Source organism: Canis lupus, chromosome 23 (assembly GCF_048164855.1).
Source record: "Canis lupus baileyi chromosome 23, mCanLup2.hap1, whole genome shotgun sequence".
In the NCBI taxonomy this organism is placed as follows: domain Eukaryota; kingdom Metazoa; phylum Chordata; class Mammalia; order Carnivora; family Canidae; genus Canis; species Canis lupus.
In genome coordinates this window covers 8,102,033-8,127,649 of record NC_132860.1, presented here as the reverse complement: position 1 = coordinate 8,127,649, position 25,617 = coordinate 8,102,033, and the positions used below count along the sequence as shown (strand labels likewise).

General features: G+C 46.2%; 1 protein-coding gene and 1 pseudogene across 2 annotated transcripts in view; one reads left to right on the top strand and one right to left on the bottom strand.

Moving 5' to 3' along the window:
- Positions 1-25,617, top strand: part of NELL1 (neural EGFL like 1) — an 817,686-nt gene that overhangs the window by 51,520 nt on the left and 740,549 nt on the right. The window lies entirely within an intron of this gene.
- On the bottom strand, positions 1,178-2,064 carry LOC140614668 (inorganic pyrophosphatase-like; annotated as a pseudogene).

The window sequence follows — 25,617 nt, the reverse complement described above, 5'->3', positions numbered from 1 at the left end:
CTCTTTAGAGGCCAGAGCCAAGTTTATTCTCTGTGTTATCTCTGAGTTTAGCACAGTGCCTGGAACTCTGAGGGTGCACATAAATGTCTGTGTGATAAATGAAATGATAGGACCTGCCAAAATCACAGTTTTAAAAGAATCTTATGTACCAGCCAAACTTTTGTACTTGTAATAGATCAATAGCCAACTCAGGGCTTTAGTAAAAAAAGAGAAATTTAATTGGCTTATGTAACCAAAGTTAGGGACAGCGGTGGCTTGTGTCTTCCTGGATTAAAGAGCTCTATTGATGTCATAATGACTTCATCTCACTTTCTCCCCATCTCTTAGCTCTGCTCTGTTTTGGGCTCGGTGTATTTAAGTAGGCTGCTCCTCTGGGGAGCAGGGTGGTCCCTAGGACCCCGGGCTTATATCATAGTCTTCTCAGAGCTTCAGTGGGAAGGTGCCTCTTTTTTTTTTTTTTTGTCAATAAGTAAAACAGAAATTTTGGAACTATGTCTCATTGGACTGTCATGGGTTATATACCCATCCCTGAGCCAAATGGTGTGTTCAGGAGGATGCATGATGCTGATTGCGCAGGCCTAGGTCACACGTCTACTCATGCCATTGTGAGTATAGTCAACACCTGAACCATATAGATAGAGGGTTGGTGAGTGGGGCTTCTCCAAAAGAAAACCATGGTGTAGTTACTAAAAAAGGAAGTGCATGATGAGCAGAAAAAAAAATCCAGTTACCTCTGGCTTCTTGACCAGTTTTATTCATTGTTATATTGCAGATGAGTGTACTTTGATTTTGGTGGGGCCTTTAGCATAGTCTCTCGAGATAGTCTTTGGGCAAGATCATTAAATGTGAGCTTGTGGATAAAATAGGTGGATTTTTTTTTGAAGTTTCCACAGAATAATTTTATTTTTTAACACATGGTAAAAATATACATCCAATATTCACTCATCTTGCACATCTATTCACAAATGACTTCCAAATTACACCTGCTTTGATATTGAAGAATGTACGAACAGTTATCTTAGTCGAGATATGAAGAATGCTTTTAGATATACACCATTCTGAATATATTGGTCACAGAAGAATTTTGTTAGATTAGTTCTATGAATTTAAAGGTTTGAAAAGCTACTACTTTTGCATCTAATACTCCAGATGAATAGGATGCAGCAATATCAGCTTGTATTCCACAGAATATTCCTTAGCTTTTCTGGTGATGGAACCACTTCTCCACATCTGTTGGTACCGTGCAGGCAGATTGGCACGGTGGTGGTAAAGCATCCACAATAGCTTCGGCAGCATCAGGATCACACTTGAAGGGCCTCTCTGACACCATAGTATTCATGCAACTGATTCCCTTTCCACGATTTTCTTCATCACTGATGCTCTCCAACGATTATGAGTGCTTTTAATAATATCAGTTGCAAAGTCCTTATCTTTAAATTCTGCGTTGAGAGCAAACTGACTCTCTGGTTTTCCACCAGGAATCTTGTACCTTCTAAACCAGTCCACAGTAGCTTCCAGGTAGCCAGGTTTCAGCCACTTGACATCATAAATATCATTGTAATTGGCTGCATCAGGATCATCCACGTTAATGGCAATGATTTTCCAGCCGGTTTCCCCTTCATCAGTCATAGCCAGTATGCCCAGAACTTTCACCCTAAGTATTTCACCTCTTGCACATACCTTACTTCCAATTTCACACACATCGATGGGGTCATTGTCACCACAACAGCCAGTACGTTTGTCATTGTGTCCTGGGTCTTCCCAAGTCTGGGGGATGGCACCATAGTTGCAGATATATCCTGTATAAGGGAACAAATTTGCAACATAACGGAGTTTTCCTTTTTCACATCTTGTTTAATTGGGTTTAGAGGGTCCTTTGTAGCTAATCTCCTTTTTTGCATTAGACCAGTGTGGTGCTTCAACTACCATGTGGAAAATGTGCTTATCTGCATAAATCAGAACATCATGAAATGGAGATATATATTGTTCTTTTTCATTTTTGAGGAAGACTCGGTACTCGAGCGTGAAGGGTGCAGCATGCTCCTTGCTGCTGAAGCTGCTCATGGTGCCGATGCCTGGCCGCCGCCACAGAGCCACTAGCCACAGAGCCATAGAGCCACAGAGCCACTAGCCACAGAGCCACTATCCATAGAGCCACAGAGCCACTAGCCACAGCCATAGAGCCACAGAGCCACAGAGCCACAGAGCCACTAGCCACAGAGCCACTAGCCACAGAGCCACAGAGCCACCAGCCACAGAGCCACTAGCCACAGAGCCACCAGCCACAGAGCCACTAGTCACAGAGCCACTAGCCACAGAGCCACTAGCTTGCATGCAGCACCAACTGACAAGGAGAAACCCCCGCGCCTGTGCACCACGGTGACTGGAGTTTGGTGGATTTATAGTTGCTTGAACAAACATGCCCTAAAAATGTTGATTCATGAATCAGTGTTGACCTAAAGGGTGGTCCCCAGGGCCATGCTGTCTGATTTTGTATGTAATTCTTTCTGGGCTGGCATTTTTCTTTTTTTAAATTTTTATTATTTTTTTTAAAGATTTTATTTATTTATTCATGAGAGACACAGACACACACACACACACACACACACACACACACAGGCAGAGGGAGAAGCAGGCTCCCTGCGAGGAGCCCGACGGGGACTCTATCCCGGGACGCAGGATCACTCCCTGAGCCCAAGGCAGACGCTCACCGCTCAGCCACTGGTATTTTTCATCAGTGACTTCGACGAAGGCATCATGGATTACTTATCAAACCTTTAGGCTGATGGCTCCTGGAATTTTGGGTTTCACAAATTTGGTAAAGTTGCAGAAACAATTTAGGAGGTGATGCAGGGTCTTCAACTTTTTATTTTTGCCATGTAGGGATGTGAATAATATTAACTTTCATCTCTTCATTTTGTCACTATTTTACTAAGAAAAGACATTGGTTCCATCAAAAAAGAAAGGCCATGATCTCAATAAAGAGACTCCAAGAAACAGCCCTTCTCAAGAAAGGACGATTGAGTGCTTTATACTGATCTTAAAGGAAAATGGTGTATACGTGTACAGCACAAACAATTGCAACACAAAAATTCAGTTTTCAAAATTACAATGGACCTAATTTCTGTAATTTTCTCTATAGATTTGTCATTTAGGAGAGTTACATTCGACAGTGCATCATACATGGAGCTTTAATGTGGACTTCACTGTTTTTGTGGGAAGTTCAGAATCATAGCTCTACCGACAAAAATAGAAGAACCACCCCCTTTTGCTGTCTCACCCAATTCAGATATTTTGTGTTGCACCAAGGGAGATTGGGAAACAGCCCTCGGCCCCACTCCTAAGCTGTGTACATGCATATCTCTGGCCTGACGTGCCTCAGCCATTTCTGCTGCCTTCTTTTCCCCACAGGCCAGGGAAGAAGCTGCGGGTCTGGCAGTGGTGGAGGAGGAAGGAAGGATGATGGGGTCAGCCCCTACCTGAGGTGCGCACGAGAAGGCCCTGATCATTTTAAGCAAAGCAGGCAGGAACGCAGCTGAATGTTCAGGATGCTGCACACCAACAAAAAGGGAACCCACTTTTCCCCTGACCCCAAACAGCTCAGAACCCACTTGAAGACCCCTCACGAGGAGCTGCTGCTGGAGGTGATGAGGTGCTGGGAGAAATCACTCCTTCACTGGATGTCAGAAATGGGGCTCTCAGTAACTCCACAGGTTGGAGCCAGGAGTGATCGGACAGGATGGGATTTCATAGGGATTAATGTAAAGGGCTTCCCAGTGGCGCAGAGCCTCAGCCACAGAACAAGCCTCTCTTGAGAGCAGTTCATGTGAGAAAGGCCTGGGGTTTTCCCACCGTCTTGAGTTCAGTATGAGCCAGAAGAATTTATGCCATCAGTCTTAGGCTACCTCAGTGGAACATGATGTCCAGATCGTGGGAGATAATGGTTGTGCAAGATTATTATTATTATTATTATTATTTTGTGCAAGATTATTTTGAACCAGAAATTACTCTCTTTCCGGTGGGGGTTGCTCCTTGTGTTTTGTCATTAGCAGCATCCCTGGCCTACACCCGCTTGATGCCAGTAGCACCTCCCCCTGAGTGTGACAACCAAAAATATCTTCAGATGTTGCCCAGTACCCTTCCAGACAGGCCAGAAATATCTCCGGTGAGAAACCGTTGCTCTGGACTCTAGTCTGCCCGGACCACACGTCGAACTGTGTTCAGTTCTGGGCTCTCCACTGTATGGGGAAAATTCACAAACTGGATTAATTCCAGAGCAGTGGGACATGCCAGGGTGAGGTGTGTAAAAGCCAGGCCATTAGAATTTTGGAGGATATTTCTTTAGACTGGATGACAAAGGACTCAAAGGACGCTCCATTTTTCCTTTCCATCCACTTTTTTACATGCTATTTTTTTGTAGCGAAAAAATATATATAACATGAATTTTGTCATTTTAGCCCTTTTTTAAGTATACAGTCCAGTGGCATTAAATTACATTTACAATGTTGTGCAGTCATTACCACTGTTTCCAAAATTTTTCATCACCCCACATGGAATCCACCCAGTTTTATCTCCTAGCCCCATCGCTGGGCACAGAGGGGCCTCTTCTAGCTGCCTTGCTGTGATCCAGCCTTGGATAAATCCCACCATCCATTCTCAGCAGGGATGGTGAGACTCAGCTGCTTATACAGGGTTTTAATCTAGTCTCAGCTGAGCTCTATTTACCCTCAGGGCTTGTATATCCCACTTGGTTTCTGCCCCTACACTCCCCAGCAGCTGCTCCAAACCATTCCCTATTTTCCCCATGGCCTACCCCCATCCTCCTTTTATACCACCTATACCTCACTATTTGAGTTTATCTAAAATGAATTTCTTAAGCTCTTTCTCCTGAAGAATTTTACCCTACAATCACCTGTCTTCTCTTCCTTTAGGCTTGGCCCTTCAGGCCATGTGATCCTGTTTCTTTCTCAAGCTAACTATCCCCCCTGAACATGTGGTCATGTGTCTTGCCTCCAGAACCTGGTGTGAGAGCCATGTCTTCCCTTTCTTGAAATTTTGGTATGCTCCTCCTGCTTCTTCTTAACATGGTATATTAGTTTGGGCTACTGTAACAAAATACCATAAACTGGGAGTGTTAAACAATAGAACTTTATTTCCCATAGTTTTGGATGCTGGGAAGTCCCAAGTTCAAGGTGACAACAGGGTTATGTTCTGGTGAGGATCCTCTTCTTGGCTTGCAGATGGCTAGTGTCTTGCTATATTCTCATATCGGGGGGCAATGTTGGGGGACAGAGGTTGAGATTGAGATTGAAACTGCAAGAGCACAAGCTCTCTAGTCTCTTCTGTAAAGTCACTAATCCCATCATGACCAGTCTCACCTTTGTGACCTTTTCTAAACCTAATGATCTCCCAATGGTTCCATCTCCAGTTACCATCATGTTGGGGGTTAGAGCTTCAACATCTGAATTTTGGAGGGACACAATTCAGCCTATGACATATGCCTATCTCTTTCTTTCCTAAAACCCAGAGCAATTGCCCATCTCCCTCTTTTTGGGTCCATATGCCAAAGTGTGGCCAACGTAGTCCTGTCTAGGACCCGTTATGGCACTGCCCTATTCAGAGTGTGGCTTGGAGAATCAACTTCTTAGCATGACATTTGAGATCTCCCATGAATCTGGTTCCAACCCATTTTCTGTTCTCATCTCTTACATCCTTACTTTCCTGATTCTAAGCGTTGTCCGTCCTACTGCTGACCTCTGTGTGTGTGTGCACTTTCTCATATTTCAAGTCTTTGCTCTTGGTGTTTTGTCAGCTTGAGATGCCCCGTCTCCATTTCAGCCTCTTTATCTTCTTCCGTATGTACCACATCTTTTCTCGACCAATCGTGGATGACCTCAGCTTCAATTCAATGGGTTCTTTCTCCTGGGAGATTCAGCATATTCCTTACAATTTTACTTTACTTAATCCACATTTTATTGTGGCTTCTTTTGTACTTTGTTCTTCTGTCTGTCTTCTGGGTGAAGGTGTACAGGCTTCCTGAGCACGGGGGCTCTGTTCACGTTTGGTTCTCCTTCAGGGCTTTGCACGCTTCAGAACCTAAAGCACACAAATTACTTGAGGAACGCAGGAGGTTTTAGATTTATCCTGTTGAGAAGAAGAGATCAACATAGGACCAACTAGCTGAAAGTTCTTTATTTTGATTTAAAATAAGGGACATTTTGAGTTAGGGCTCACCAGTAAATGGGTGGGTTATCCCTGAGGGTGTTCAAACAGAAGCTGGCTCTATAATCTCTCTTAGAGAACGTTTCTGGATTAGTGGGAGGTTGGGCCCGAGGTCCTCTTGGGCAGTGTTTCTCCATTTAGGCACTGCTGGTATTTGGGACTGGATAATTCTGTGTTGTGAGGGACTGTCCTGTCCCTAGACACTCTAGGATGTCTAGCAGCATCCTTGGCCTCTGCTGAGTAGATGTCAGTAGCACCTCCCAGTTGTAACAATTAAGAATATCTCCAAGCATTATTATATGTCCCCTGGGGGCAAAATCACCCCAGTTGAGGACCACTGTTTTAGGGTCCCTCCTCCTGGTGAGAATCTATAAATGTAACATTTTGTTCTTTTATTGTCTAGATAACAAATATCTTAAAATCAGTGGGAATTCTGTAGGTTGGGACAATGAAAGAGAAGTCACGAAAGGGAGATAAGAGAAGGAACTGATCTTTGTGGAACCTTCCATATGTCATGCCAATCTGTGAGCTTGGGAGTTTTATCCTGTTTTATGGATGAGGAACTTGAGGCTCAGAAAAGTCATGCAGCTGGTAAGTAGCGCAGCTAGGTTTCAAACGTGGACCTGCCTGAAAAACTCTCTCTTCTTCCCCCTTTCTCCCCTTGCTCTTACCTAAGTGTATCTCTCATTGCTTTTAAACTCAGCTCTCATATTAATCTGCCTCCCTTTATACGCCCCACATTCAAAATTTGAGGGCGTTTTCAGGAATTGCTTCCTTGAAGTTTGGCACTTTGGCTCAGTGCTTCCCCTTAGGCTGACCTGGAGTCTCAGATATTCAGAGCATCCACAGTCCTCATGGAAGAAGTCCGCATTGGAAGTAGGAGAAGGACTCTTTTCCCACCTACTCCACACTTTGTTTCATGGGTCCCAGTTATCCTTGCTTTGCCCAGAATCCACAAAATCTCACAAGAAAATACCCTATCTCTTGTGAGAGCTTATCCCTCTAGACCTAGAAGCTCGAACCCTTCCCAAAGGCCTGGCGAGGAGGGAGCAGCCCTCATTCTCTACCTTCAGGCTGCCATTACAGGAAAAAGAATCTCTTCTTTCTTTTCTTCCTCAGTGGCCCAGCAGAAGTCTCAGAACATAGCGTGGCTGTATGGTGTGGGGTGAGGAGAGAGCTTGCTCATAGCATCTGGGTCTCTTCTCAGCAACCACCATGCCCTCTACACAAATGAAAACGGAGGCTTAACACTCAAATTGAGAAATGCCAGCCATCAGTGGAAGGTTTTGGGTGGAGTGCACGTAGTTGTAGTCTCAAGTGTGTTTGACTCATCCTTTTGGTTGAATTGATGCGTGTGGCCAGTTCTGTGCTGCTCAGGCTGGGTCTACAATGCTGCGGGTGAGCTACTGCTAACGTTGTGAATGGGGAGCCCCAGAAACATTTGGGTGCACACCGGAGTGGGCTCAAATGCAGATCAGTCTCATGTCCCACACCATGAGTCTCTAGACTTTATCTGGAAAAGTCAATCTGAAGAACGTTGTACTTTGCCCTATAGGCCTGGGTGGGAGAAGAAGGTGAGTGGAGGGTGGAAGGTAGTGCCCGGCCTGTGGAGGAGACACAGAACATTAGAAATTATCTGCTGGCTCTATCACTCAAGGCCTTGGGACTTGCCCTTTGAGATCTTTTGAGTTGCAAGTCAAGATTTGTCATTAATACTGCTATGCACGCAGCTTGTTTGGGAATCTCTTTATTTTTCTTCCCTTTTACCACTAAACCTAAAGTTTGAGGTCTAATCCCATTTGACAGTGTCTGTTAAAGATTTAAATGCTGCTGCCATCTGGCCTCTTTCTGATACCAGGTCTGAAGGAAGGGAGGCTCGGTCCAGCCTCTCCAAGTGGTCCGCTTCTCAGAGCTCCAAACACTGTGATTGTGCATTATCTTGTGAAAATAAAAAATTCGCTTTTTCATGAGTGTTCAAGCTGCCACCGTGTTTATCTGCCAAATATTCAGACTTGTCTTGCTGTACAGACTGCAAGCATGTCTGGCATATCAGTGGAGGCGTAGGGCGCGGAGTGGGTGGTGGAAGACGAATTTTAGTTTTCATCCTCACTTCCCCACCTTTGGGTTGCCTGAGGTCACGAAGTGTCAGTAGGTGGCGAGGTGCAGGTCCTTGCAGATAAGACGGTGTGATGACAGTCACCCCCTCAGAGATCCTGGTCTCCCCCGAGGAACCAGTCACCCAGGCTTTGGCTGGTTCTCGTGGGTACAAGGGGGCACCATTCAAGGTTGCCTGGTGTCTGGAGCACCTGGATGCAGTTAAAAGACAATGTAGACCCATAATTCCCCCAAATTAGTTCTCACTATGCATTTTGCCCAGTACACACAAGAAAACAACATATGCTGAAGCTTTTGCATTCTGGTTTGCCTGATGGTACCCGGGTTCATCTTCTGGAGGAGTGTTAGAAACATTTTGCAGCCTTAGCTTAATCTTGGCTTTTTTTTTTTTTTTTTTTTTTTCTAATTTTTGTTTTTGTGGTCAAGCTCCACAGACAAACCCACAACTTTGGAAGTTTGGCAAATTGCCCCTCTGTGGAGGTCTCAATCTCCATCCCTCCGGTTCTAGGCGAGCAGCGACTTTAAAATGTCTTTTGGCACTTGCATATTTTGAAATAAACTTTGGGAAACAAAAAAAAAAAAAAATTGTGTTTGGAAGGGAACGTGGAAGCCGGCTGGTTTTCTATGTGTGATAGAACAAGATGCTCAGAGATTTGCTTTCAAAAATGAAACCTTGAAACTTGAAGTCTGACATCCCTAGGGCCACATGATAAATGCTGATGGTTTTGCAGAGCCACATGTTCCTTTCCTTCCCTTTTCACATTTATTTCTTTGAAAGTCATGCCAGAGCCTGAACTTGGGAGGGACCTGGCAGTCTCTGCTGGGGAGAGGAAAGTTCTCAAAGGAGAACTTTGTGGGTGCTTTAAATGTCTTGCCAGGTGGGTGCAGTGACGTGAGTGATTTTCAAGACGTCAAGTCACACACTCGGGGCGCTGGCTTGTGGTTCTGATTGTGTCTCTTTGAGTCAGTTGTTTGATGGGTTGTTTCAAGCCAGTTTCCTGGGGAGCAGAGCGCCCTTTGGTTTTTTGATTTGTTCCCTAATTGTTTGGAAATGTCCTCATTTTAAAAGACAAAGTAAACACGGTTTCAGGTGTGCTGAAGGCAGGAACTGGGAGGTGGCAGAAGGGGGACTGGGGGGGGTTTGTTGGGGAGGACGCATGTGGTCCTTCTTTGAGATGAAAGCCCGTCCCAGAAACAAAGGCTGTCGGAGAGACGCGAGCTCTTTGTACCCTGAGCACGTCTGCTGTTACGGATGAACCCTCTCCAATGGCTGCTATCACACTTGTCATATTTTATTCATGAGTTGTGGTGTGCCTGGATGAAATAAGAAAAGGAAAGCTCCAAATCATAATTATGGCATAAAAAAAGATAAAATAGTTATTATTGTGACACTTTTGAAGAATTCTTAAATCTCTCCAATAATTCACTTGGAAAAGTTGCACAGAACGACTGGGTGTGTGGCACGTATTTATGTAGGTTGGGGCTCCCGGGCTCAATGACACCCGCCCCCCCCTTGACAGACTATGCATAGAGTGAACAAGAGCATAATTGAGGAAAGGGGGCTACGTCAGTAGTTACACATAAAGAGAAACGCTGACAGGCATCTTTGCATGTATCATGCTCATATTATTACTCTGTGGTTGATCAAAATATTGTACAGTTGCTTCTTTCATTTTTATCATTTCTTAAAAAAATAGAATATGGGGTCTGGATTGTTTGGTACCCCTGATAGGAGGAGATTTGGGGGTAACAGAAGCCAGAAACGCCCATTTACAAGTATACCTATACCCTGTCAATGTTGTGGGACAGCAACAAAGAGTTTAAGAAGTTGTTGGTTTACGTCATGAATTTGAAAAAGTGAGATGAAACACTTTTTAAAGAAGTTTCAACCTCTCTCAAAAAAAAAAAAAAAAAAAAAAAAAAAGGCCAACTGTTGTTCCTGAGGCTTCCTCTGCTGACACAGGGCTTAGTTGTCCTCACTCACTCGCTCCCTGATTTATCCAGAGACACCTATGAACCCACACCATCCTTATGTTCCAGAGACACCTATGAACCCACCGATGAACCCACCCACATCCTTATGTTCGTGGCCTCCCATTCCTAGTCCAAATTATTTATGGATTCAGTGCAAGATATTTATTCACTTGGGATTTATTTTCATCACGCTGCGTTCTGTCCACCTGTTCACACTGCTAGACTGTCAGCTGCTTGAGAAAGCTGGTGAGAGGAAGCCACCCCAGTGTGGCCTCTGCATGTGTGCTGCTCACCTGGTGGTGACTGACCCCCTGGCACTCAGGGAAGAAAGTGACAGCGACAAACATCACGTAGATGATTGCATGTATTTGTCATGTAGCTTCTGTGATAGAAGTAAGACTAGGTCACCATTTAATGGGAGAGAAAAAGAATTTCAGAGGGGTTAAAATGACTTAGTATCTCATTGACAGGACTGATGGCTCATTCCGAGGCTTTTGATCTCAAATTCTTCTACAACACAGGGCAGTGTTTTCCAATCTTTTCCATATCCTGGTGCACAAGGACAATGGCTGTATTTGTACATTGCAGTGGAGAAAAAGAGAGGGGCTGTCTTGTTCTGTTTTGCCAAAATCTGGCCACGCCGAGGGCTGAGAGGATCCAGGGCTAGGTGATTCTTGTCATCAGGGCCCCAGCATCAGCTGAGAAGCACCTGAGGGAGCCAGGAAGGGCCTGGGAGGGCTGGGGATGGAGGGCCTTCGTGTGGGGGCTGGGTATATGTAGAGTTTGGGGAATTAGCCCAAGCTGGAGACGTGCTGGGGAGGGGCCCCAATCCCACAAGCTTGGAGGGTCAGCCAGCTAACCCCTGAGTAGGGGAATGCAGCCACCTGGTGACTTGGTGCGCGGCTGTGCATTGATCCTCAGCGTCAGCATTCACTGCATTGTTGCCTGTGGGGATGGGAGCCCTATGTTGCCAGGTCATCTAAATTTTTACTGGAGATCTGGATTTTTATATGTGAACTCTCCCAACTTTTATACTGTTTTCTTAACACACACTGAAATCTCATAATTATGTCATAAGTGGTCTTAAATCAATAGTGTCTTAGAATTACAACTGATAGCTTTCTGTTTTTCTTTCTAGGGGGTGTAAGACAGTGGTGAACCTTCTAAACTGTGGCACCTTGGACTTGGTGAAATATGCCCTGCTGGTTGGGAGAGTGATGCGTAGTGCGGGGGCTAAACCAACACAGTGACGTTCCATCCGGCTTGAGGCTGGTCACTTTGCCAGTTTTGACCTGGAGCCAGGATATCAAGCAGGACCCCGTTCTCAGCCACGGCTACTTGTCGCAGTCAGTTGCAAGACTTAAATAAATAAATCCTGAAGCTGGGTCCACCTCAGACTATTTTTCCAGACTTTCTGGGGAGGGGAGTGGGACACCTTACAGGAGAAGGTGCCATCTACCAAGCACTTGTGAGCTGCAGGCATCGTTGGGAAAGAGAGACACAGCAGCGTTGGTATTCAAGGCTTGGCAGGGCTTTCTCCAGCAATTCACTTTTATTTATTTATTTAAAGATTTTATTTATTTATTCATGAGAGACACACAGAGAGAGGCAGAGACACAGGCAGAGGGAGAAGCAGGCTCCATGCAGGGAGCCCGATGGGGGACTCGATCCCGGGTCTCCAGGATCACGCCCTGAGCTGAAGGCGGCGCTAAACTGCTGAGCCACCGGGGCTGCCCGCAATTCACTTTTAGTTGTGTGTGATTTGTGTATAAGCTAGCCACGACATCCTTTCTGATATTTCATTTAAACAGCAGATCTCACCAGGGTACCCGCGTGGCTCAGTCCGTTAAGTATCTGACTCTTGATGTGGGCTGAGGTCATGATCTGGGGGTTTGTGGGTTCGAGCCCCATGTCGGGCTCCGGGCTCCACATAGAATTTGCTTCAGATTCTCCCTCTACACACCCCCACCCCACCTGTGTGGGTTCTCTCTCTCTCTGTCTCTCTCTCTCTCTCTCTCCCTCTGTCAAATAAATAAATACAATCTTAAAAGATTGGAACAGCAGATCCCCCCATAATCAGGAACCTGTCCAGTCCACTGGCGTGTGCTTCGTGCAGCATGCATGTTGAGGACAGGGCAAGGCTTGAAGAGCAAGGTCCCGAACTCCTGCTTTGGTTTTTTAATTTTTTTAATTTTTTAAAATTTATTTATGATAGTCACACAGAGAGAGAGAGAGAGGCAGAGACACAGGCAGAGGGAGAAGCAGGCTCCATGCACCGGGAGCCCGACGTGGGATTCGATCCCGGGTCTCCAGGATCGTGCCCTGGGCCAAAGGCAGGCGCCAAATCGCTGCACCAACCAGGGATCCCCGGACTCCTGCTTTGAATTGCTTTGTTTTCGGCATGGGACTTGAGAATCCTTTCCCTCTCAATCTTTGAGTAACCTGCTGGAGAAAAATCATTTCTTTTTTTGAGACTTTTAGCTTTGAAGGTGCCTCTAGAGCTTATTTACATATTGGTCAGCGGGCGAATGTTAACTGAGAGTTGGCTGTGCTGCTGTGTGCCAGTCGCTGCGCTGGGTCCCTTGCACAAAAGGACTTTGGCAGACACTTGCCCTTGTGGGCTCTTGGTCTAGGTGCAGGGAGGAGACAGCCTGCAGAATATCATATTCATCCATTCATTCAACAAATATTTATTGTGCCTCCGCGTGACAAGCACTGTTCTGGGTGTCAGAGATGTAGCAGAGAAAAGGCAAAGTCTCTGACTTCCTGAAGCATGTGGTCAGTAAAGGTGATCACAGTGTAAATTAGCAACTTTAGACAGTAATATATACCATGAAGGAAATAAAATAGCAGTCTTGTAGAAAGAGCAGGAGAAGGCTGACTTTAGGAAGGATTGGGGAAGGCTTTTCTGCGGAGGTGGTATTTGTGCTGATGCCTGCATGAAAAATGAGTTACCCATGCGGAGATAATATCACTAATGATCACTTGCACTATTAATGATGAAGGCTCTTCATGTGCTAGACACTCTTCTAAATTCTTTATATTCATGATCTCCTTTAATCCTTATAATACTCCTACATGGCAGGTGGATGGTATGCGTCCCATTTTATAGAAAGGAAAACAGAGGCACAGGGAGGTGAAACCACTTGGCCGAGATCATAGGTCCAGCAAGTGGCAAAGCTGAGAGTTGAATCCAAGCTGTTCTGCTCCAGGGCCCACATTCTTAGAACAACGGTTACAAAGGGTTTGAACAAGTTTAAGGGGCTCAAGGATGGCCAGTGTGGGTGGAGGTATCAGAGGAGGCCAGGGAGCACTTCGAGAGCCAAAGCAAAAACTGCATCTTTTTTTTTCTTTTTTTCTTTCTTTCTTTTTTTTTTTTTTTTTGCAAAAGCTGCATCTTCATTTCAGCTTCAGTTGTAACACCAAGTCACGTGGGGTCTTGCAGGCCAGTGGTGAGGCCTTAGGGTCTTGATCACAGTGCGTTGTGCAGAGTGGTGGTTTGAATAACGGCCCACCCAGTGAAATCTCTGTCCTAATCCCCTGAACCTGTGAATAGGTTGCTTTATATCATAAAAACAACTAAGTTAAGGATTTTTTTTAAAAGGTCTTATTTATTTATTCATGAGAGACACACACAGAGAGGCAAAGACATAGGCAGAGGGAGAAGCAGGCTCCAAGCAGGGAGCCTGATGTGGGACTCAATCCTAGGATCCCGGGATGACGACCTGAGCCAAAGACAGACACTCAACTTCAAGCCACCCAGGTGTCCCCAAGTTAAGGATCTTTTTTTGTTTTTAATTTTTAATTTTTATTATTATTTTTTATTTATTTATTTATTTATTTTAAGTTAAGGATCTTTATGTTGGGACTTGATTCCCCAGGTGGGCCCGATATCATCACAGGCGTCCTTATAAGATGAAAGAGGAAAGCCAGAGAGGGACGCACACGCAGGTGAACATGGCAGCGGGCAGGTGCTGTGCTGCTGGCCTGGGTAGATGTAGGTAAGGGGGCGTGAACCCAGGAAGCCTGGAAAAGTCAAGGGAGATGGGCTCACCTCCTAGAGCTTCTGGAGGGAGCTCGGCCCTGTCCACACCTTGATTTTGGTTCAGTGAAACCCATTTCAGGCTTCTCGTTTCCACAACTGTAAGATGGTAAACTTGTGTTGGTTTATGCTACTGAGATTGTGGTAACTTGCTTTCGTGGTGATAGGAGACTAGTGTGACCAGCTATTTGAGGGTTGAGGTGACTGATGGTGATTTAAGTTTGAGAAAGGTCTCTGTGATTCTCTGATACAGAAGAGATTTAGGAGGAGAATAGGGGTCAGGAGGGTCTTCCCGCGGAGGAAGAGGAGTGGAAGGGGGGCTCTGGGGGGACACCCTGACAACTAACCAGAGAGGAAGCAGCAGAGGGCATGAAGAAGCCTCAAGGTGGCCCCAGCCGTTGTAGGAAACCCAGAATGCCTCAAAGAGGAGGGAGGGAGCAACCTTTAGGTTTGGGAGAGGTCAGTTGGGCTGAGGGTTGAGAACTGGCTGTTGGATTTGGTAAGATGTGACTGAATGAAGGGTTCTCGTTCATACAGCTAACAAGCCTGACTGGACGTCTCCCTGCAAACCGTGTGTGTCCTATTCCCCGCGGTGCAGAGCCTGCCGCAGGCACAGGGCACACGCTCCGCAGCATGTGTTTGAATCTTGGACTGGAAAGGGAAGATCCCCCTCAGTTGGGGCTCCAGAGCCTCAGGTGCTGCAGGAATTGGGGTTGGGCCCAGAGTGGGGAGCAGGGCTTGGGTGGGCACGGGGGAGGCGCTGGAGCTCCAGGCGGGAGAAGTTGGGGTGAAGAGCCCCTCCTGTGCCCTGCACTCCCAGGGCTCACCTGTGGCCCACAAGGGCTTGCATGGAGAGGAGCTCACCACTGTTCTGGGCAGGGGTAGATGTCCAGGGAGCCAAAAGGAATATTTGCTGGGCAAGTCAGACCATGGATAGAAGTCTCCTCGGGACCTGCTGAGGTCTGCTTTGAGATGATAATTCAAATGATCACGAAGACCCCACTTAGGACCGTGAAGGAGCCAGTTACTGAAAACTGGCTGCTTGGGTTTGTTACCCTAGGACATGCTGGAGCCAAATTATTTGCAACAATGATAAAAGACCGATCCCTCCCCCCCTCCCCAAATTGACCTTTATATTTCTTCAGAAAAGCTTTAGTAAGTGAAGATTGTAATTTTAGCCCCTAGTTGGTTGTAGATCTTGTTTGGGAAGGTGGTAGTGGCAAGTTAGTGGTGAAGCATCTGTGGGACAGAGAGTAATTCCAGTTCTGGAAGAGCAGGGTTTCCAGGGATTCGCTTCAAATATTAACGTCTAATATGATTGGAATAACGTCTCTAAAGAGGAGGTCCGTTTTCAAAGAAGCCCAGCAAGACCCCGCACCCAGAGCCCCCTTTGTGGACAGAGGTACCTATTTCTTGGAGATTCTGTGCAAAGCCTGCCGTTCGAGGTGTCCGTGACGCTTTCCTGTCCCTGCTCAGCACAGGGTTGAAAGGCCAATAATTCCTTGGTTTCCCCCAGGAATCCAAAAGCACAGACAGGCACCCTGTGGCCAATGTGGATAGAAAAATAATACCAAGGGAGGCCTCCTCAGCAGTGACTCTGGAACTAATTAGTTAACTAGGCATGTAATTAGATTAATGCACGTGATCCGGGAGCTGATGGTGTGCTTTTTAGGATGGTGGAAATAAAGGAGCTGAGGAGGGGAGAGGAAGCATTATATTGAGTTCGAAATTCTTACCCCTGTCAGAAGTCTTCAGGGCACTTGCAGTAATGGAGCAAAATCCCTCCTCCAGCAGCCCTGGCTAGCCAAAACGGGCCCTGACAGGTGGCCTGTTTCAAGCTGTGGGGGGTGTTGCTGAGCAGGTGGGGGTACCTCCTTCATCACTTAGTTCCTGCGGATTTACCTGGGACTAGAGCTACTTTATGATTTCTCCCTGTTTGAGAATGTTGTGGAAGAGTCTATTGAGATGCTCCCATGTTACTTTGTTGGCATCCGTGGTGACCAGGCCTGCCCCAACCTAACAGGCCGATTATTTCTAGGACCCCCTGTAGCTGCCCTCTTTCTCCTTCAGCTCACTTGGAGAACACCCACCTGCGTGTTTGGAGCTTGCCAAGCCCCCTCGCCCTCTCGGGTGCCGACTTGTGCAAGGCCGAGCCCTGGTCCTTCTCTAGTGTGAAGCCACACCCTTCGCCTCTGACCACTGGGACCCCAATAAAGGAGATTGTTACCCCTTTGCCTGCCCTCATGCTCTCCTCCTCGTTCTTTCCCTCCCTCTGTCGGGAGTAATGCTGCCCTGTTGGTCCCCAAGTGCCAAATCTGTGCAGTTTCTGGGATGAGCTAGTGCCCAGGTCGACAAAGTCCTATCCCTTTGGGCCTCTGAGCATTTGCTAGTGAACAGGATTTTAGTCCTTACAGCCTGTGGTGAAGCTGGACCAGCTTTCTGGGGGATGGGAAGTTGGACATTAATCCACTAAACCGACAACGTTACATGTGCGAGGGGAACATTTCATCAGGAGTATTTTCCTGTGGTTTGCGTCTAGCTTTGCAGGCCGTGTACTTCTGGAGCTCTTTCTAGTCTGATGACGGGGAGCCCAGATTCCTGATCTGAAAGTTGCATGAAGTTCCCCTGAGGTGGGTACACACTTAGAGTTTGTGGATCCCCACGAGGGGAAGCCAACTCTATTTTGCGGCTGGGCAAAGAGGTAGCCAGGGCTGTTTTCTCTCAGGCTGCACACAAGCTCCTCCAGAGGCGTGTTGCTTTTTGCTCCTCTGTGCCACAACTGTCTTTTTTGCCCCCAGAGCCACGGGAACTTACCTTTCAAACATTAGCTGTTCACCCTAGTAATTGCTCCATCTTCTAATTTAATGAAAACCCATTAAACCGAAACAATAATTAAAATGAGACATCATCTCTGTAGGAGGTTTGCATATTAAAATCACTGTGCATTTCAGTGCAGGCAGATTTTTATTCTCGGAAAAAACCGCATTTGAGGCAACACGTAAAAATGATTTATAATGAATAATCATAAATTAGAGCTTGGCGGTTAAACATGATGCCCTACTGTTTACTGTTGAATGTGAGAAGATACGGAAAGGTCAAGGCCAGTGTAGCATTTAAAAAGTCTTTTATGCCCGAAAATTAAGACGCTGCACAAAAGGGAACGAACTCTAACTGGGTCAGCTTACTGTTCCAAACTTTGTAAGCAGGCTAGGGATGGCACTCCGTGGGGGTTTAGGGTCTTGGAGGAAAAATTCTCTTGTCTTGATTCTCTGTTGGGATTAGGGAAGCCGTGCAAAAAAAACTAGCTGCACAAATGGACTCAGCACATCTCTGCCTCTTGCTGAAGATGAGGTCTTGGAAAGGTCCCTTTCCTAGGAGTCCAAGGCTACCTCTTCAAAATGAGGCTGAGCCCGCTCAGTGGGTTATTAGGACTGCGGGCTGTGATCATGTGTGTGAACACATTGGCACATGTTAAAGCTCTGACTTCAGCGTGTAGCTCTCTAGGGCGCCTTCGCGAATCTTCTCGGGAAGGTCCTAGACAGAGCATTGGCCTGGAAGTACTTAGGAAGCACATTCTCTGTTGGGCGTGTTCCACATATTCTCATTACTTTCTCACTGAACCATGCAGGGGGGTTGGTATGCCCACTCTGTCCTAGGCGAGGCAACTCCAGGATGAAGGAGGAAGTGGAGCTAACCAAGCTCTTCCAGAAACTATGCGGTCGAGCTGGCATTGAAATACCAGCAGGGCTGAGACCGGAAGATGGCATGGCGAGACAGGGGTCCACTGGCTGAGGCCCAAGACCAGAGTTTGAATTGTAGCTATGCTACTTAGTAGGAAGCTTCTTAACTGTTTGCACCTCATATTTGGAGGTAGCATCATGACTACTGACCTCACCAGGCTTCTGTGAGGCCGCAGTTAAAGTATTCAGCTTGACATCTAGCACGTAGCAAAAACCCTGGTGTTCTGGGTGTTGGCTGGCTGGACCTAGATGGGAGTAGCTGGGAACGCCATAGGTGATGACCAGTTTTTAATCTAAGAGAGCACTTGCTATTAACTGCCTCCAACCATGGCTGGCAACACCTGCTCACCTGCCTTTTGCCTTCCTACTGGGCCACAGCCATGACCGACTGCAACAGGAAGTCTCTCATGGTGTGGTTGTTGGGATAGCTTCGTCTTCCAACCCTCCAGGACCTACGGCCAGTCTCAGTTGTGTTCCACATAAACTAAAAATTGTCATGTGTGTCCTATATGGCATCTACTGTTTGAAAAGCTTAATATGTATTAATTGAATCTTCATACTAACCCTATGGGGTAGATACAGTTTTATTCCCATTTTACAGATGAAGAATCTGAGGCACAGAGAGGTTAACGTGTCCACGGTCCTATCTGATACGTGGTGAAGCTGGAATCTGAACCAAACAGTTGGGCTCCAGAGCCTGAGTGCTTAGTTTTCTACACTGCCCCTTGATGGGAAGATCAAGTCTCTGAGGAGGAGCTTTGGTCCTGTTCCAGGTCTTCTCAACCCTATGATGCCTCCTGAGCATGCTCACTCATGGCTCTGAACGAAACCTAATTCTCCATTTATGTTTGCGTCTTTAGTCCTGGACTCTTTCTTAGCCCCTTGTGACCAGAAGAGGTCTCAGTTTTGTGTTCAGAGGAGTGCTCAAAGTTTTAAAGGCAGTGGATGAGTAAATGAATGAGTGAATGAATGGATAGACCATAGAGAGAAGGGGCAAGGACTGCCCTCGCGTCTTTTACAAGACTCTGGAGGGCATCCCATCCTGGGAATGGTGTTTTTGCTTATATTTGATGCGCTTTTGTGCGTGCAGCTACCTACAGTATGGTGGGCATACCTTTGGGTTTATCAGAGTCTTGATAGTGTGGACTAAAATGAAGTTGTGCTCTTAATTCCTGGCAAAACGTACCTCTTCTTGAGCTGTCGTGGGCAAGGGGTCCTCCTGCAATGCCCCAGCTGGCTATCCAGGGAGCTGACAGGTCTCCTCTATTGATGACTGGTGGTGTATTCCATAGGAAGCCCGACCTGGTTAAGGTTAGCTGGAGGGAGAGTCTGAGGTCTTCACTGATTGAAGAAACCCAACTATGCGATTAAAAGCAAGGTGATTGGTGCTTATTTTCTTTAGCATGCCCTTACTGTTTCTCCTCTGTTTCTATAATAAGTTCTAACACTTAATATTTTTTTTAATAATTCTCCAATTTGGAAAGTCAAGATACGTGGAAAGAAGAAATTTCACATTAGTTCCCAATTACCGACCTCTTACTGGCCAGTCCTCTCCGCCATGTGTTACTAAAACTAAATCTTAAGGCACACTTGGTATGCTGTGTGAACATTTTTGACATCATTGCCCAGATATTTCCTGTGTCCTAATACTTTTGATCCTCTTATTTGCCACGATTTACATTGAGTATACATATAGTCTGATTTAACTACTGTTACCTTCCTTTTTAAAAAAATATTTACTTATTTATGATAGACATAGAGAGAGAGAGAGGCAGAGACACAGGAGGAAGGAGAAGCAGGCTCCATGCTGGGAGCCCGACATGGGACTCGATCCCGGGACCCCCAGGATCGCGCCCTGGGCCAAAGGCAGGCACCAAACTGCCGAGCCACCCAGGGATCCCCCCTACTGTTACCTTCTGATATACAGTGCAGTCTTTCTCATCTAGTTTGTGATATAATTGATAACCTACTGGTTTCAGGTGTACAACCTAATGATTTGATGTACGTATAACAAAACGATTAGACAATAAATTAACAATCATTACCATAGTTTTTTTTTTTTGTGATGACAACTTTTAAGATGTATTCTCAGCCACTCTCAAATGTATAACGCAGCATCGCTACCATGCTGTATCCCTACAACTTCCGTATCTGATAAATGGAAGTTTGAACTTTACACAACGTAGTCTTAATCATATTAACATCTTTTCATCAGTCTTTTGTTTTCCTGCCCTATGATCCAGATTAGGCTGGCATTCACGCTTTACATTTCTTTATTCTGAGGTGCCCAACTGAAATGGGGGTGGAATGATGTGGACCCGGGAGGAGATTTGATTATTGGTAGGTTGCATTGCCGGAGGAGGAGTGATCTTGGTATGCTCATTTCTTAGTGACACATGGGTGCCTTGATTGTCCTTAGTGGTGTTTTTAAACATTTATAAGAAGAACTTTACCTCCCATGCCTATCCAATAAGTAAAATTATGGAGGCACCAGAATCTTTTAATGGAGCCATATATGAAGTAATTATGAAAAATGTGTCACATTCCATAATTCCATAATTATGAAAAATGTGTCACAGGATTCCTTATGCTGGGTCCCCCAATGGAGGAGTTAGAGATGCTCAGCTAGCTTTATTCTTTAAGCCACTTGTTATTTTAATGGACTCTTCCCCAGAATGTTGGGGTTATAGTTGAGTGTGTTTGGGAAACCTTTATTACACTGTGTTCCACATTTTAGAGCCTCAAATGTTTGTTGTATTAATGATCTACCATGAGCCGGGCACTGCAGAGTATGGGGTGTCTACAGGTAAACCACTCCTTGTGGGATTTACAGCCTGGTGGGCACGATGGCTGTTAATGAAATGAAATGATTATGCACAATAACATGATTACACACATAAAGCCTTGATGATCATGATAGATACAAAGAACATGTAATCTACGGACTCTGAGCTGACTTGGGGTGGTCAGAGCAAGCTAGCCTGAAGAAACATTAAGCTGGTACCCAAAGAAGAATGATTGGAGAGAGGGGGAGAGGAGAAAGACACCTGAGGATGTGCTAAGTGTGGAGGAATACAGCCCTGGGAAGAAAAAGGAGGCTTGCATGGCTAGAATGCAGGAGTGAGGAGGGTGGGAGCAGGGAAAGAGCGGAGGGTGACAAAGTAGGCAAGGGTGCCAGGCAGATGTCATCCATGGAGTATCATGGTGGACTCTGCTGGGGCAAGACTCCATTCCCCGCCCCCCTCCATTCACTTGCTGTGTAAAGCTGTAAACTCCTGTGCCTCTGTTTCTTCACTTGCAAAATGGGGGAGGGTATTGATATTTAGCTCAGGGATTGTACTAGATTGCCCCTAAATCTGGCCCGAGGGACTGCACAGAGTGTCAGGCACTGAGTAGATGATGATGCTTTGTGCCTTTTGCTCATGAACCAAGCATGGAGCTGCCCCTCTTTGGTGAATAGAAGCAGGTCCTAGAGTGAGGAGTGAGTGTAGTTTGAGAAACCGGCCTGCCAGGTTGGAGTCTCCCCCATGGCTTCCCAGCCCAGTGGCTCTTTAGAAAATAAATTCTGTAAGCTTGAGCTTCCTCACTTCTAAAGGAGGTAAACTAGCAGTGGCTACTGCCGAGGTTCCTGTAAGTGGTGTGTGCAGAGCAGTTAGCCCTCGACTCGGCGTCCCCATAAACTGCACACATGTTTACTTAGGGTCCTGGCTTCTGGAGCTAATGGAGGCTTAATGGGTTGTCGTGAATTTGCTAGGGGAGGTAGAAATCCTGTACATGCTTCACTAGGAGTCTTCTAGCATCCTCACTACTTTCTGCGCGTGGTTTCTACTTCTTTGAAAGCTGCTTGGGTCAGTAAGGTCAGGCCTTCTGAAGGAAGGGCTCAGGACCTAACGGTGGAACGTGTGCACACCCCCCCAACCCCCCAGCAGGAACTGCCCTGTGGACAGTCACCAGTTCTGAATTGGCGACCTGCCAATTCAGAACATTAGAGGATGTTCAATTCTGTTCAATTCAATTCTGAATTGGTTTCTGCCCTCTGGGGAAACGTGTGGGAATGACTAAGGCGTCCCGTCCACTTGCCATCAGTCAAGGGCTGAGGTGGGCTGCTCCAGGTGCGTGTGTTGCCGTGTTTCTGGCTGCTGCTCTTGCTCCCCATCCCGACCAGTAGAGGGTTTCCTGTGATAGTGGGCTGAGTGGCTGCCGTCCTGCTGGACTTGGCGGGAGAGCGATGCCTGCACAGAAAGGAAAATGCCAAGATCATGGAAAACACCTGGGTGTTCACGTCCACACAGCAATCGCAATCTTGCAATGAATTCCCCCCCCCCATCTCCCCTCCCTCCCCTTCCCATAAATGCTTAGGCTTCTTTTTTTGACTCTGGCTCAAAGCTCAGTCTTGCACTGCATGCTTCAGCATCCTTCGCAGTCTCCCCTGGCCGCTCCTTCGTGCATTGCCCGTCTCTACCTGCCCTCCCAGGTAACAGCCTCGCTTCTGCAGCTACAGTTCTCAAGGGCAGGAACTGTATTCAGCCCAGCTTCCCTGGTGCCCAACAAGCACACTGCGTGGCACAGAGGACACACGGGTACGTTGGACGCTGAAAATCCTTACCGATCCTCACCCTGTCATCAGGCCAAAAGGAAGTGAAGCTGCTCCTGTGTCCGGCAGGGAAGAGTGTGTGTGAATATCATCATTTAATTCCTTCAGTCTCCTCCTTTCACCCAAGACTTTTTTTTTTTCTAACTGATGCTTAATCATCACATTAGCATTTCTGGTCTTTAAAAAATGACTAGGACAGTTTCATCCTAGGAAAGAAAAAGCACTTAACTCTTGCTGCTGATTTAGCACTTCCTAACTACATGACCTAAAACTTCTGGATGTTTGAAGTGACTTTTTTTTTTTTCCATGTAAAATGTTCACTGTCAGTGATGGTTATGTGGGCAGTTACCTTGATGCAATGGTAGCCTCCAAGTAATGCTCCCGGAGGTCACACAACGGCTTCACCGACCAAATTCAGATGCTTGAATCATGCAGCTTGTTAAATAAATCCAGACCGTCCAGGAGGAAGGAGGGGAAAGAAATGGAGTGGGATAGGGTCTGGGCTGGGGGAAGGACGGGCCACCCTACTGGATTCCTGGGTCTTGCCTTGTTCATGTGTTCAGTCTTGGCTCCATCAGTTTCTTTGCTGATGCAGTGGTTAAGTGGACTGAGGTGGGGTTCAGCAGGTGGGAGGTGCTTAATGCCAAGGTGTTCCCACTCTTGGAGGGGCAAGTACTCCTGGCCCCAGCTGCAGGTACCAATCAGCCTGGTGAGTGATGGGTTTGATTAGCATTTCTCCAGCAGAGTACACGTGGGGCCGGAATGGGAATGGAGTGAGTGTCAAAGCTAGGTATCTGATTTAGGGATGGCCCTGGTGTCATTTTGAAGGTGGTATGATTTGTATGTTAGGACTCGATTCTCCTACCCCAGTCTGTCTCTAGGTCACATACTTATTCAGTCCTTTCTGTGTTCAACACACTTAGGTTTCATGTTTCATGTATTTGATCTACATTGAGCACGTTTCACAGGTTTCTAACTTGATGTCTAGATTTAACACTTCCTATGAGCTTTATTCATCCCACAGGTTTTTCTTGCTCTCCCTGGAAGAATTGAACATCCTCTAACAATCCAGCAAGCACATCATAATGGTTGCATGTGGCAGGAGGATGGTCACTACAGATTCTCATTAATCTGCTTTTAGTGGTTGCTCATTTAACTCCAGAAAAAAACAGGCGACTGCAAAGTAGGTGACCTATTATCACTGGTTCCAGTAACTGAACAACTTTACTTTTACGTTGATTTGGAAAATCAGAAGAGAAAAATTGTAGAATCAAGGTGTTTCATATGTAGAAAACACATTCAGTCCCATCCTTGGCTGGGTGGCCATGGGATAGGGCAGGGTAAGGTGATGAACAGAAACAAAATGTTGAGGCCTGGAAAGAACTCGAACCCTATGATCTCCTCCAGTCTTCTCCATCTTCAGATACGGGGTGTGTGGCTCACAGCTAGTTACCTGTAAAACTTGGTAGTCTTCAATCTCTTGAAAATCCCTGCCTCTTTGTTGTAAGAAGTGAAATTACTTTCTGGTTTTCTTTTGGCAGCTGAATTATGGTCAGCATTTACTTGAAAGAGCTTTTCTGAAAATGCGAATGCACATAAAGTCTCCATGTATGAAAATAGATGTTTTTTACATTTCACTCTGGTGAGTGCTAATGGGGTCTCTTTATTTCAATGTGCCAATCATTTACGAAGAGAAATGAGAAGCTGGCAGAGGAAATGATCTGTCTTGTAGGGGGGTTGGGTGAGTAGCATTGGGGTTGTATTGGATTAGACTGTGCGATGTCCTGTAAATCGGAGGGACCGAATTGGGTCTGAACGTGCTTTTCTTTCAGTTTTATAACCACTGACACTTGACACGTATCCATGTCTTTTCTGAAAGCTATCCTATTGTTTTCTGACTAAATACTTGTGGTTCCTTGAAATAACAATATACATGATAAAAATAAAAGGGAAATAAATTTAGAGAGTCTTTATTGGATACCTGTTTTATGCCAGGCACTGAGAACTGTGTGGAGGCAGCAATGAGGAGGTAAGTCCCTGTCTTCGGAAGCCTCTAGAGGGGGAAGAAAGGAAATCTAGTAAAAACAAACATGAAACAAGATCATGAGTGATATGAGGAAAAAACCAATTAGAATAATTAAGTGGTAGGTGAAAATAACCAGAGTGGTGTAGTGGGCATTAATGGAGGGAGTGACCAGGAGGCTGCATTTGCAGTAAGAGCTGGAGGAGCCAGGAGTGGGAGAGCAGGGAAGAGCTCTGTGGGCAAAGAGTAGTACAATGACCCTGAGGCAGGAGTGGGCTTGGGTGTGACATTGGGTGGGAGATGTCGGCAAGTCAGTTGGTGTGTGACCCTGCAGGCCATGCCAAAAAGCCTGGATTTTTTTTTTTTTTTTTTAATCCTGGGAGGGCTGGGAAGCGACTGAGGGGTTTTTAGCAAGAGACTGGAAGGATGCTGATTTTAGGTGTTAAAATGAGCTCTTGGGTTGCTCTGAAGAAGGGAGAAAGGCAAGACGATATGGAAGCAGGGAGACCAGTCAGGAGGCTGTTGGAGGTGCCCCGGGGAGCAGTGATGGCAGCTTGGACAGGAGGTTGAGTGGTGTTGGCAGGAAGTGGACAGACTCTAGATGTGGGAGTCCTCGTGATTCGCTCTTGGATTGGATCTGGAGGGTAGAAGATAAGCCTCCAGGACAAGTTCTGGTCTTTTTGGCTTGAACTGGGTGGTTCCGGTTACTAAGCCTGAAAACTCCTGGAGAAAATCAAGGGTTGTATGGGGCAGGATACCAAGGGCTCTGTCCTGGGCCTGTACGATCTGAAGTGCTTATTAGACCTTCACGTGGAGATACTAGGGATATTGAATGTGTCTGTTGCTTAAGGGAGACATTGGTGTGGTAGATACGCACTTGAGTGTCCTCGGCCATGGAACTGGGTTG